Genomic DNA, 12,565 nt, shown 5'->3' with positions numbered 1-12,565 from the left:
GCTTGAGATTGAAAGCTGCATGTATTACATAGGAAAATCATGAGTTACAACATCATCAATAACCATTTAGTTACACTGGAAAATCATGAGTTACAACTTACAACATCACCAATAACCATTTATTGACAATGATACTATCCTATGAATGGTATATTGAGCAGGGCGAAGTGTTGTTTTCAAAGAACATGCAGTGTTGTTGAGTGATGCTCGGTCCACATACTATAGCTATGAAGAATCCGTAAAACAAACCAACCAAAAATAGCATGAGTTATCCTGTAGGCATGTATCAATTGGAAGGCCAACACTACAAGGTAGGCACCCCTTTTGGCTATACTCAGTGTGCAAATAAATATTAGATAGTACCACGTTTGTCTATATTCAGCATGCAGAGAACTAATATAATACATATGGGTGGCCAAGAACCCAAAACCTCATGTACTTATGACAAAGACGGAAACACAAGAATAGATACAACCTGGACTGAATTGAACCTTGTATATATAATATTACGGGTGCATCAACACATAGGTGTTTCTCAACACTAATTAGCCTGGACTGAACATGCATTGCTGAATGGTATATTGAGCAGGGCTAAGTGTTGTTTTCCAAGAACATGCAGTGTTGTTGAGTGATGCCCGGTCCACATATTATAGCTATGAAGAATCCGTAAAACAAACCAACCAAAAATAGCATGAGTTATCTTGTAGGCATGTATCAATTGGAAGACCAACACTACAAGGTAGGCACCCCCTTTTGGCTATACTTAGTGTGCAAATATATATAAGATAGTACCACGTTTGTCTATATTCAGCATGCAGAGAACTAAGATAATACATATGGGTGGCCAAGAACCCAAAACCTCATGTACTTGTGACAAAGACGGACATAAAAGAATAGATACAACCTGGACTGAATTGAACCTTGTATATGTAATATTACGGGTGCAGCAACACATAGGTGTTTCTCAACGCTAATTAGCCGTTACATTGAGCATTTGACTTTGACTCGGCGGCCTACATCAGTTGGAAAGACTAAAAAAAACTTCAGTATTAGAACAATTTAAGTGAAGAGCATTTTTCTCCACATGCCAAATGTTAAAACATAAAATCAAGCATGCATATACATGTAAACAGAAAATCAAGCGTGCATATACATGTACACGTACTACGGGAGACTTCAGTGGAGTTGGCTTTCTAGGAACAAGCTCAGATTTATTTAACTGCTATCTTGCTATCTGGTTCAATGAAAACACCAAAGCACAATAGTCAGTAAAAGTATATAGCTGAACCTGTCATAGATTGATGGTACGTTATTATGTAGTAGGTCTCACAGGAATATAATATATGCCCATCCTAATGATAATAATTGTTCAACTTTTTTTAACTGAACCATCCATTCTGAAGAATATGTATTTTTCATGTATTTCAGTTTTCTAGAAGAAACAATATTTGATTGCTCTTAGTTCTATTACGAATGAAACAACTACCTCTTTACAGTCGTATGGCTAAATACCTATCTCTGTAAGCTAGTAATCAGATGTGATAAATATAAAATGTCATGGTTCATGACTATAGTGATACCCTGAAAAGATGTGTGTGCAAAATTGAACAGTGAACAGGGTTCAGAAAAAGTTGCAATAACATAATTCATCAATCCAGTAAACTTCAATTCCATCATCAATCTTTGATCAGTTACAAAAAGTCTGGTAGTCAAAATTTTATCGTGCCAATTCCTTAACAGCATAATTACTAAAACACAAGTGGAACACATACATAGAACCTTGAGCTAGACAGGTGGAGATTGTCAGCACAACGAGAGTATGAAGATCCAGACATCTTATCCAAGAGAAGATATTGAGACCTACAAACTCGTGCAACAGATCATGCAGGGATGGAGTTCGCAGTTAATGGCATTAATCGCCATTCACCCTATAGTGCGTTTTCATGCATCATGACAGACCGGGGTACCTGTATTGAGAAGTAAATGTCGCTACTTAGTAAGACCTCGAGATGCAAGAAGATGCTTGCACCTGCATCAACAAAAATGTGCGTTGAAGCTATTTTCCTTGAACCAAACAATGAGCTTGCAAAAGAAAATACGTTTGTTATACATAGAAGACCGAATATTCTTAACTGGAATACTAAGTAAATGAGGCTTTAACTGAAAAAGCAATTAATTTATCTAGTAGCATACATCAACAAGCAATGGAGAATTCATTTTTCTTGTATGTCCAACATATAAATCAGCACATAAAGGATAAATGCACATCATGACCTCAAGATGCCAAGATACATAAGATACTGGATTTTCCACAAGAATCTTACTTCCCATATGGCCCAAAATTTAAAAAATAATTCATGGATTTACTATCTATGGCTTGAAGTCGTTTACTATCCTGAGTCAACGACCATTGAACCAAGCAAATCCAGAATAAAGTGATTAAAAGAATCTCACCAGGAGTAAAAAAGAAACGATGCGAACAGATAGTGATTAATTAACAAGATCCCACATCTTCATCGTACCATTTCCATAGGTCAGCTGGCAGGTTGCCATGGAGGTTCGCTAGAAGCTAGAGCCAGAAGCGGCAGTGGCAAAACGTGATTGCTCTTTCAAGCCTGAACCAAATGAAGGATCACTACAGGAATGGCTCGCTGCGCCGATGGCCGTGGCGTACGCCGACGGCCAAATGTCGGGGCCGTCGGCGTACGTCCGGTCCATGGCAGCAGCCCACCGAGCCCCTCGGCGTATGAATACCCTCGGCGTAGAGAGAGATACGCCGACGGCCACCCTCGGCGTACGCTAGGCCGTCGGCGTAGCACGGGCATGTGCTCCGGTCCCGCTCCGGCCGTGACGGCTCGGTCACGGCGTCAGCGAGGCGCCGAGGGCCACCCTCGGCATAGGGCATCACCCACCTATGCCGACGGCCACCCTCGGCATACATATTTTTTTTTGTTTTTTTCTTCTCTCTCATTTGCTTTATATTATGTTTGTTTTATTTATGTACTAGTATGAATTATGTAAAAATAGTTACTTTTTTAAAAGGAAAAAATGGTAGATGGCTTATGTAGATCCCACGAGTGACGCTCTTCGTAGACGGGTCGACGGGAGCCAGTAGGCCCAACATCTGCTATGGATGTACATATGTCCTAAAACAAAGGAAAAAAGTCCATTGCTAACCCTAACTCAAACCCTAACCCTAATCCTAGGGGTAGATTTGCGGGGTCCCCGCCCTAGGGTTTCCCTAGATACAAACCACCGGAGCGTCCGAATCGGTGGAAACTCCTGCTACGGCTCATCCGGGGCCTATTTCATTCCAAACCTATTGTTGATGTATTTGGATGAAACAGTATAAGAATACAAATTTCTTAGAATGATAAGTAATTATAGTGGAAAGTCTTGGCTACATGCATAGATGATAACCAACGAGAATCAGCATTGGGAAATCAGCTAGGTACTGAAGTATGTGGAGAAAAAATTATAACCAGGATCTGTAAATTGCTCAGCCTCCTCACGTACCTGCGTGCCTCTGCCGCCTGAGACGCGATGACCGACGAGTCCGGCGGCGAACGAATCGGCGGCCAGCGTCCTCAACGACCTGTGCGCTGAATTGGTGGATCGATCGTGGGGCCAGCGTTCTCAATGTAAAGAGGGACGGGCGTGTACAGAGGGACGGGCGTTTGTGACGCTGGTTCTATCAACCGAGGATCTCGGCGGCGCTCGAAGTGACGGTGTGGAATCCGGGCATGGCGCCTGCAGCACGCGATGGGAAATACGCGTCCTCCGTCAGGGCGGCGGTTCCTCACCTGAATGGGAGAGGGTGCCTGGTCGTGGGAAAGAGGGCAGCGGTGGAGGTTGAGAAATCGTGATGTGCGCTTTATTTAATAACTCCCCGTGATTTTCTGGGTGATATTCCCGCCGTCTTTTTTTCTGCGTCGGTATCTAAATATGTGAAACTAAACTGGGTGGGGAGAGAAGGTATCAACCATTCCACCACCTCTAACCATTTAATATAGTAGAGACTCGTTTTCGATTTCATGCAGGAATTAAGATTCTCGCTGGTCAGGCTGATCGTGCACTCACAATATTAATAACTTCTGAAGATTGTCCTAGCGATTGCATTGGTGCACGTATAGTCAGATCGTCAAGCACGAACTCCACCAACAAAATCGACTTATCTTCATCTCATCGAAAGACCGGACACCTTTGCCCTATCAGCATATATCTGCAACCTTATACAAATGATATGTGTATGTACCACATAGAGAAAAGTTCAGTTAATCATACAAAGATACTCTGCCCCTGCAGGAGAGAGAATAAAAACTCTTCCCCTTCTGCTATACATGTTATCAATTAGTCACCGTTTCGAAAAAGAACTACTGAACCTCAACTTTTTGATAGAATCTTCCTTCAGTTATTGTGATTGACCGAATTTTTGGTCCATTCGACTTCTGATTAATTGGCATAATAAGATAAGACGAAACTTATATCTTCGCTTTCTGTAGAAAAAAGTTAGGAAGGTCGAGAAAATTTCCGAAAAATTGTACAGATCCAAAAAAAAATCAAATTCGTGAATTATTCGAGTTTGCAAAATAACAGAAAATAATGGAAAGAAAAAGGGAAAGGCAAATAAACTGGGCCGGCCCAACGCCCTCCGCCTGGGTGTGCGGCGGTTGTTCCTGTGCTGACCAGGTCAGCGCATAGGGCCCGGATTTCCTATACACCGACCAGGTCGGCGCGTACCGCGCGCCGCACACCCCCGCGCGCGGTACGGGCCGGCCCAGTTCGGGTGTTGGGCCACTTGGCCGTTTTCTTTTTTTGAGATCATTTTCTGTTCTTTTCTTTTTCTGTTCTGTTTTCTTTTTCATTCCTGTTTTTTCTTTTTTGTTTCTTTTTATTTTCTGTTTATTTTTCTTTTCTGTTTTTTCGTTCTTAAGATTTAATTTTTTAATTAAAATATATATTTAAATGTAAAATGTTTTATCTCAAATATTCGAGAAAATTCAAATTCGAAAATTGTTCAAATAAAAAATTGTTCAAATACGAAAATTGTTCAAATAAAAAAATTGTTCAAATACGAAAATTGTTCAAATAAAAAAATTGTTCAAATAAAAAAATTGTTCAAATTCGAAATTTGTTCATATATAAAAAAATAATAAATTTTGAATTTTTTTGTTCAATTTTAAAATTTGTTCCAATTTAAAATTTGTTCCAATCTAAAAAATGTTAAAATTTTAAAAATATTTAAATTTCAGAAAAACTAAAATAATTTTTAAAATCGGGTCTAAAAAGAATCTGCTTTTAAAAACCGTAAAAAGAAAATTGAACAGAAAAAACAAAAAAGCAAAAGAAACAAAAAAAAGAAAGAGTGGGAATGTTGGGCCGGCCCAACAACCCACCTGGGGGGTGTGCGGCGCCTGGTCCGCACCGACCAGGTCGGCGTACAGCACCCCCCCATAGGGCCTCCCTAAAGCTCCTGCCCGCTTCAGGTATAGCGTGGGTTGGGCCTCCTTAGTCGCTTCCTCCTCCTAGTGAGCTTTGCACTTAATGGGCCATCATCCTGGGCCAAGGTAGTCGATGCAGGGGATGGTTGGGTCGTAACAAGTTCTCTCGGAAAATATGAAAATTCCCGAGTTTCATATGGGACCTTGTCATTCAGATGTAAACAGAGTGTAGAAAATAGAGCAAGCAGTATCTTGATATGATTTGAATTTTGCTAATGCATTGTGCAATCAAAATTGAAGCTACAGTGGAAGCAAAAGGATTTTCTGCACGATTTCAATCAGAACGAAGTTAATCTTGATTTTTTCAACAATAAAATCATGGTAGCGTGCAATGTTCATATTTTTTTCTTTAATTTTTTTCTCAACTTAGCCATGTATATATTCTTAACATCGGCGCGAGCGCCGAAAGTTCGTATTTCTGACAACTTGTGCATGTGGAGAACTCTTTATGCAACCGCTACCTGTGTTCATATGGGCAGATTATTGCCCTGAGTTTCTAAAAGTTACAAGGCAAGTATAACCTAACTAAATGGACAGGGACGGAGCCAGGAATGAAGTATAAGGGGGACAATCTTAGTATGAGGGGGGCAGAACTAGCTAAAATCACATAAATAAAGAGCTGACATGGCTTGTGTTCAAAGGAAAATCATGAGCATAGGGGGGACGCAGCCCCCCCTCGTCCCCCCTTGTCTCCGTCCCTGTAAATGGAACACCAATATGATACAGTAGTATTGCAGATGTTTCATCAATGAGGGCAAATAGTAAAAAGGTATACATGCAAGGAGGAGAAGTCCAAAGAGCCTCTTTGATTCATTGGTTCTACAAAAATACAGAAAGCCATAGGGTTGCGAAAGCATCTTCAGGGTTGCGAGAGCAATACTTCACATATCTATTTGCGATGGCATATATTTGGATGATAGCCTGACACCAACATTTTTATCTATCTTTGCTTGAAGGCTAGCTAGTTTATTTTTTGCAGTAAAGACAAATACAGTTGCTGCTCTCCCGTGCTCCCCAACATTCGTGGGCTTTGGCACGAGCGCCCATCACTATCGCCCGCGACCAGCACTCCACGTTGCACGCAATGCCGAAACAGAATGGCATCTTTATAGTCCCGTAACTGCAATACTCTGCAGAAAAAACAACATACATAGTTAAGTTTATCACATAGCTTGACAATTTTCGTGAAACTGATAATAATATATGACACCTTGAGTACAAGCTTATTAACAGAAAGAAAACTGTTGTGTGTTAATTTGAACCTAAACAAGATAAGAGGAAGAGGCTGCGGGGGGGGGCGATAAGAGAGACACGGACCTGCAACAGCAATAGAACTTCCGCGCAACACAAGCACTAGGACAAAACACATAACAGCATGCCTTGCATCCATTGTGTGATGTTTCTTGCCAAGCCTTGAGCAAACAGAGATAATATGTCCTTTTCGGAAAAAGACAGAGATAGTATGTCCAAGAAGAAAAATGACGCCGTATCTATATGAAGTCGCTGCACCTTCTTGATAAACATTGAGGATCAATGACCATGCAGCCAATTAATGACAATATCTTTCAGATACACTAGAAAGATACGGTGGAAGCATATCTTTGAGATACGCCAGCTAGACAATACCATCGGATGACCACACTGGCTGAGTGGCACATCGACACGGATGGCCACGTCACAAACGTTGGAGCATTTGATTTTTTTCTTTTTTAGATGGAAGGCTCGAAATAGGCTCGGCTGCAAACTAACGAATCAATAGGCCAGGAGTTACAACTTACAAACACACACGCTGGAAATACCAGCTATGCTTGGCAAGAACAAGGAACAACAGAAGACAACAAAGCTACAAGCTAGACACTAGAAAAAGCACTAAACGAAAGTAAGTTGCTTGAACTAGAGAGCCCTTGTCTTATGTTACATGAAAGCAGCGCCGAAACAGTCCACTACAACAAATCACACCCACATCAACACTACAACAATCTCTGCTTAGGGGTCATGCCGATACTTATCGTTGGACAGTTACATCAACACCACGTCAAGTACGTCAATCGTTGGAGCATTTGGCGGTTTCCTCAAGAGGATGTAAATATTTTTGTGTGTGTCACCTTTGCGTAGGGGTCATGCTAATACTTATCATTCCAATTTTATCTGATGTCCCCGATAGGACCAAGAAAGATGTATCCATACATACAAAACGAGGTTATTTGTGACAACTACAATTGATAATGTGTATATTTTCTATAAAAAAAACCAAGTATAACATCATTGGGGGGTACAACAACGATCCCAACCATCCACCAGCAGGTTGGTCCAATTTTATAGGAAAAAGGGTTAATTAATTACATATTGTCTGTTTTTTAATATAAAGTACAATTTAGACACAAATAGGCATGCACACCGCTACCGCATCCAGCAGACCGAAGTTACCGAGCTTCTAAAATTAACGAAGTTTCCACCAGTGTCTCGCTATTAACGAGAATGTTACCTTCCACTAAAAGAACAATTTTCCTTAACAAGACACTCAAACCTATGTCTAGTCCAGGTTGGTTGGGGACTTGACCGAATCACTCAGCTATCACTAACTATGTACATGCTTAGCAAATACAAACACGTACACTTCTAAACAACATACAATATTAAGATTAATGCCAACAGAGATAGGCAAGATACCTAACTAATTGATCTACGAAAGAAGCAAGGAAAACAACTTAAACTGATTGCTACGTACCAAATGCAAGGATGCTACCTACACTGCATGGTATTCCCTGCCAAGAGCGCATGCTCATGTCACCGTGACTCCGCTAGCAGAATAATGGAAGAAACAATGCTACTTAGAGCATCTCTAGCTAGTAGGCCCCTCAAACCGTAAACCCTAAACGTGTGTTTATAGGCCGAGAAAAATGCGATATGCGGGCTGAAAAAAGCCTCCACAGAGCAGATACGGCAACAAAATTTGTAAATTTTAAAAAACAAATCGCGGGAGACACTGAGCATTGCAATTGGACTTTGATCATCCAAAATGCGGCACAATTCAACATTGCAATTCATATTACATTGTAAATTCATATTTCTCTAAACTAACAAAATGCGCCGCACCACATGTTTCATAGCAAAATTGGGCTCCGGAATGCTCACCGGAGCCTAATACCGTGGCGGTGATGTTGCCGAGGTGGCGGGGCGGCCTTCACATTCCCTCTTCTAATCCTTCTCTTGACATCCTAGTTCCTTCTGCTCCACCGCCTTCATCACCTGAAACATCTCGACCCATTTCGTCATCTCTTATTTATGCATCAAAATTTCCATACCATTATGGTTGATGATCTTGTGCTCCCTCTGAGGATCAACCTTCCGCTTCTAATTTGAATGCACCGACCAGTACTCTTGATACAAGTTCCGACTATGAGCAACCTGCCTCGACTTTTAGGTATCATCTTCGTGATCCTAGTGTTTTGTCTCTTCCTAACCGCTATCGTGATTGACTTGGTGCTATTGTATGTGATCCTACCACATACCAAGAGGTTGTGAGCATTCCCGAGTGGCAGAATGAATGTTGGAAGATCTTGAAGCATTGGAGCATGCTACTACTTGGGATCTTGTTCCTTTACCTACTATAGTTATTCCAATCACGTGTAAATGGGTTGCATGAGATCAAAACCAAGTCTGATGGGTTAGTGACACACCGTAAGTCTTTTCTCGTTGCCCGTTATTTCTAGCAAGCACACGACCGTGATTATGAATAGACCTTTGCTTCCGTTGCACACATAACAATTGTTCACACTCTGATAGTTCTGTCAGCAACTGTTCATGGATTATATCTCAAATGGATGCGAAGAATGTTGTTCTTCACTGATTTTATAGAAATTTATAAGAAACCCCACATCGTGTTGATGCTCCTGCAGAACACAAATGTCATGTTAAGCGCACTCTTTATGGTATCAAGTAAGGTCCTCGAGCCTCGTTTGAGCATTTGAGTTATGTTGTTTGTGTTGTTGGATTCTCGCCTAGTGACCATGATCTAACTTTATTCGCTCACACTTCTGAGCATGGACACACCGTACTCTTGCTTTCTGTGGATGACATGCTCATCAGCCGAGATGGTGTGGACTAAATTGCTTTTGTGAAGCAAGGCCTCAGGAAGCAACTCTTGATGTCTAATTTAGGCCCTTTGACCTACTTCCTACGGATTGAGGTGACGTCTGCAACTGATGGATACTTTCTCTTAGCATCAATAGATTGAGGATCAGATCTCACTATCTTGTATTACATACACACGAGTTACCACTACACCCATGGAACCGCATGTACATCTTTGTATTAATGATGGCGTTTTGCTTGAGGATCCCTCTCGATATCGCCATATTGTCGATAGTCCTGTCTATCTTATTGTCACCTGACAAGATATTTCTCATGCTGCTACATGTGCTCAACCCAATTTGTTAGTGCTCCCACCTTAATTCATTATGGCCACTTGCTTTGTGTGTTGTGTTATTTGGGGGGCGGGCCCAACTTCTCAATGTTTGTTTAATGCTTGTTCGACTCACCTTTAGCTTCAACCTTACTCTGATTGATCCTAGGCGAGAGATCAAGTTGATTCACGATCTTTTACTAGTTATTGCATCTTTCTTGGCACTTCTCTCATTGCTTGGAAGTCAAAGAAGCGGTGTAACGATCATGTACTAAGGCAGGACTTCAAGCCCTTGCCACAACTACTTCAATTTTTTTTGGCTCCACTAGTTATTCTCTCATATTGGTGTGGAATGCAAGGACCCTACACCTCTTCGTTGTGATAATACTAGAGCTATATAGATTACAAATGATCCTGACAAGCATTAATTGAGAAAACAAGTTGGAGAGGATGGTTCATTCACACTTCTAACTGCCATCAATCAACATTGCTCTTTAGTATGTCCCGGTTGAACTGTATGTTGCGGACTTCTTTACGAAAGCTCAAACCAAAGCAACATCGTCTTCGCAGCCTCAAACTCAATGGGTTAGATTCGCCAAATGCTTTCTCAAATCCACCTTGAGCTTGAAAGGGGATTAAGTGTGTAATATTTGTGGTAGAAGCTGTTGTAGTACCGGCCCATATGAGGCCTATGTAATTACCACTACAAAATAGATGAGCAGTATTTCACTTTTCCCCATTTTGTAAGACATCCAACGGGGGAGAGCCCCATGAAGGTGACAGTGACACGTGCCGAGTTGGTGGATCTCTAATAGGAAGAAACGCCCGCGTGTGAGGAGGAAATAGTAGTTCCCGAAAAAGTTGTTGGTGTCAACTGGCGGTTTTCGTATTCCCACGTTTTTAACCGTACAACCTAAGGAGGCTCTAAATATGACATGGAGGAAGAATAAAATGTTGTTTGGTTGGGTTCTGGTCCAAGCCAGCTCATGGAAATGGTAATGTCATTGATAAAAAAATTACGAAAGAGGTAATATCGTTGATCCCATTTATTATAAATAAAGTCATCTTTACCTTTTTTTGCGAAACACAATACATACGTAGATGCTCACATAAATGCACATACCCTCATCTCTAAGAACGCATGCACGTACACCCTACCATATGAGCAGCTCTGAGAGACTGCGTCAAAAAAAACTTCATCCGACGAGTCTTGAAATTGACGAAGTCACCACATGCATCTTGCTGTCAATGGGAACGTCGCCTTTCACTGAAAAATATTCCGCTTTTTATAAGACATCAAAGTGTCAAATCTGAGATTTGAAATCTGGTGGACGGAGATGCCAATGACCTCCTAACCATCCAACACAGGTTGGTTCTCTAAAGTCCTCTTTACCTAAAAAGTTGGTTATATGACTTGCATATGTACTTGACTGAATGGTTCATTAATTTAATTGGAATCGTGCACACCAGTGGTGTAGCTATTCGATTCATGGACAAGAATATAGTCAAGCAACGGGTCGAGCACACATGTGTGCGTGCAAAGTGGGCAAGTTCACGGGCAGCGAAGTTAAACTCGGCCTTCTTTCTTTTGAACAAGGGCACCACAGGTGCCAATTTCATTCAGCCCAAGTGCAAAGTTCAACAAGAATTACAAAGGAAAATACTCTATATCAGTCGGAGGCTGGACGCCGCGCTGCCTCCGGATCGCGGATCGTTGGATGCGATGATCGCGCGGTCCAGGCGTGGAGCATGGTCGCTCCTGTTATGCGTATCCGTGGACCCCACCCTTATCTTCTACCTCTACGCTCTCCTCCCCAACCGCACCATGGCCCTGCCTCCCACCTTCTCCGCCGTCGCGCCCCTCTTCATCCCCGTCCTCCTCCGTCCCCGCCTCCTCCGGCGGCGACCACGGTCCTCCTTCACCGAGCCCCGTGGATCCGGATCGAGCCCGGTCGCCGTGACGCCCTCGTCTCCTCGATAGTCTTCTTCCTTCCTAGCGAGGGCGCCCGCTGCTCCGTCTCCACACCCGAACAAGCGCACGCGCGCCACATCGCCTCGCGCCGCCGGAGAGGGTCGCCGCCCTTTTCACCATGGTTTTTTGCTGCTGCAAGCACGCCGCAGCGAGAACGCTGCTAAACACCGGTCGAGGCTGCTGCAAACAGGCCACCGCTGCTACAAACGCCGGTCGCCGGTGCTACGTGCTCTTCCGTAGCTTGGATTCTTTGTTGCAAACGCCAAGTGCGCCAGCTGCGAACAACGGCCACTTCAGCTACAAACGCCGGCCACCGCTGCTACAAAAGCAGGTCGCCGGTGCTGCATGGGGTGTCGCCGCTGTTTGCTGCAAATGCTAGCTGCGCGAGCTGCAAATGCCGGCCGCCGCTGCTTCAATAGTTGGTCATCCATGCTACACGGGCTGGTCATGTAGCATTGTGGTGCTGCAACCGACGACGACGGTGCTGCGACCGCCGACGGTGGAAGCTGCGATGGCAGTGGCGGAGGCAGCGGCGGCAGCGGAGGCTGCAACGGTGACGACGAAAGCTGGGATATCGGCGGAGACGGCTACCGTGCAACCAGTGACCGGCGAGCGACTGTCGACGACGCTGCTGCGGCTGAGGGTGGTGCTGCCCGTGACGGACGGTGATGCTCCCGACGGCGAGAG

The 12,565-nt window shown here is 43.1% G+C and overlaps 1 long non-coding RNA gene and 1 pseudogene across 1 annotated transcript; both read right to left on the bottom strand.

Moving 5' to 3' along the window:
* Positions 1-886: 886 nt before the first annotated feature.
* LOC124695197 lies at positions 887-1,807 on the bottom strand. Its single transcript, XR_007000544.1, has 3 exons — positions 1,773-1,807; positions 1,166-1,234; positions 887-1,031 (listed from the first exon to the last, which is right to left on the bottom strand). It is a non-coding gene; the product is annotated as an uncharacterized LOC124695197 (long non-coding RNA).
* A 5,768-nt stretch (positions 1,808-7,575) lies between these two features.
* LOC124704806 lies at positions 7,576-7,668 on the bottom strand (annotated as a pseudogene).
* Positions 7,669-12,565: the final 4,897 nt, after the last annotated feature.

The sequence above is a fragment of the Lolium rigidum genome, chromosome 3 (genome assembly GCF_022539505.1).
Source record: "Lolium rigidum isolate FL_2022 chromosome 3, APGP_CSIRO_Lrig_0.1, whole genome shotgun sequence".
Taxonomy (NCBI): domain Eukaryota; kingdom Viridiplantae; phylum Streptophyta; class Magnoliopsida; order Poales; family Poaceae; genus Lolium; species Lolium rigidum.
Note: the sequence above shows the minus strand (reverse complement) of the source record. Positions and strands in the feature narration are given on the sequence as shown.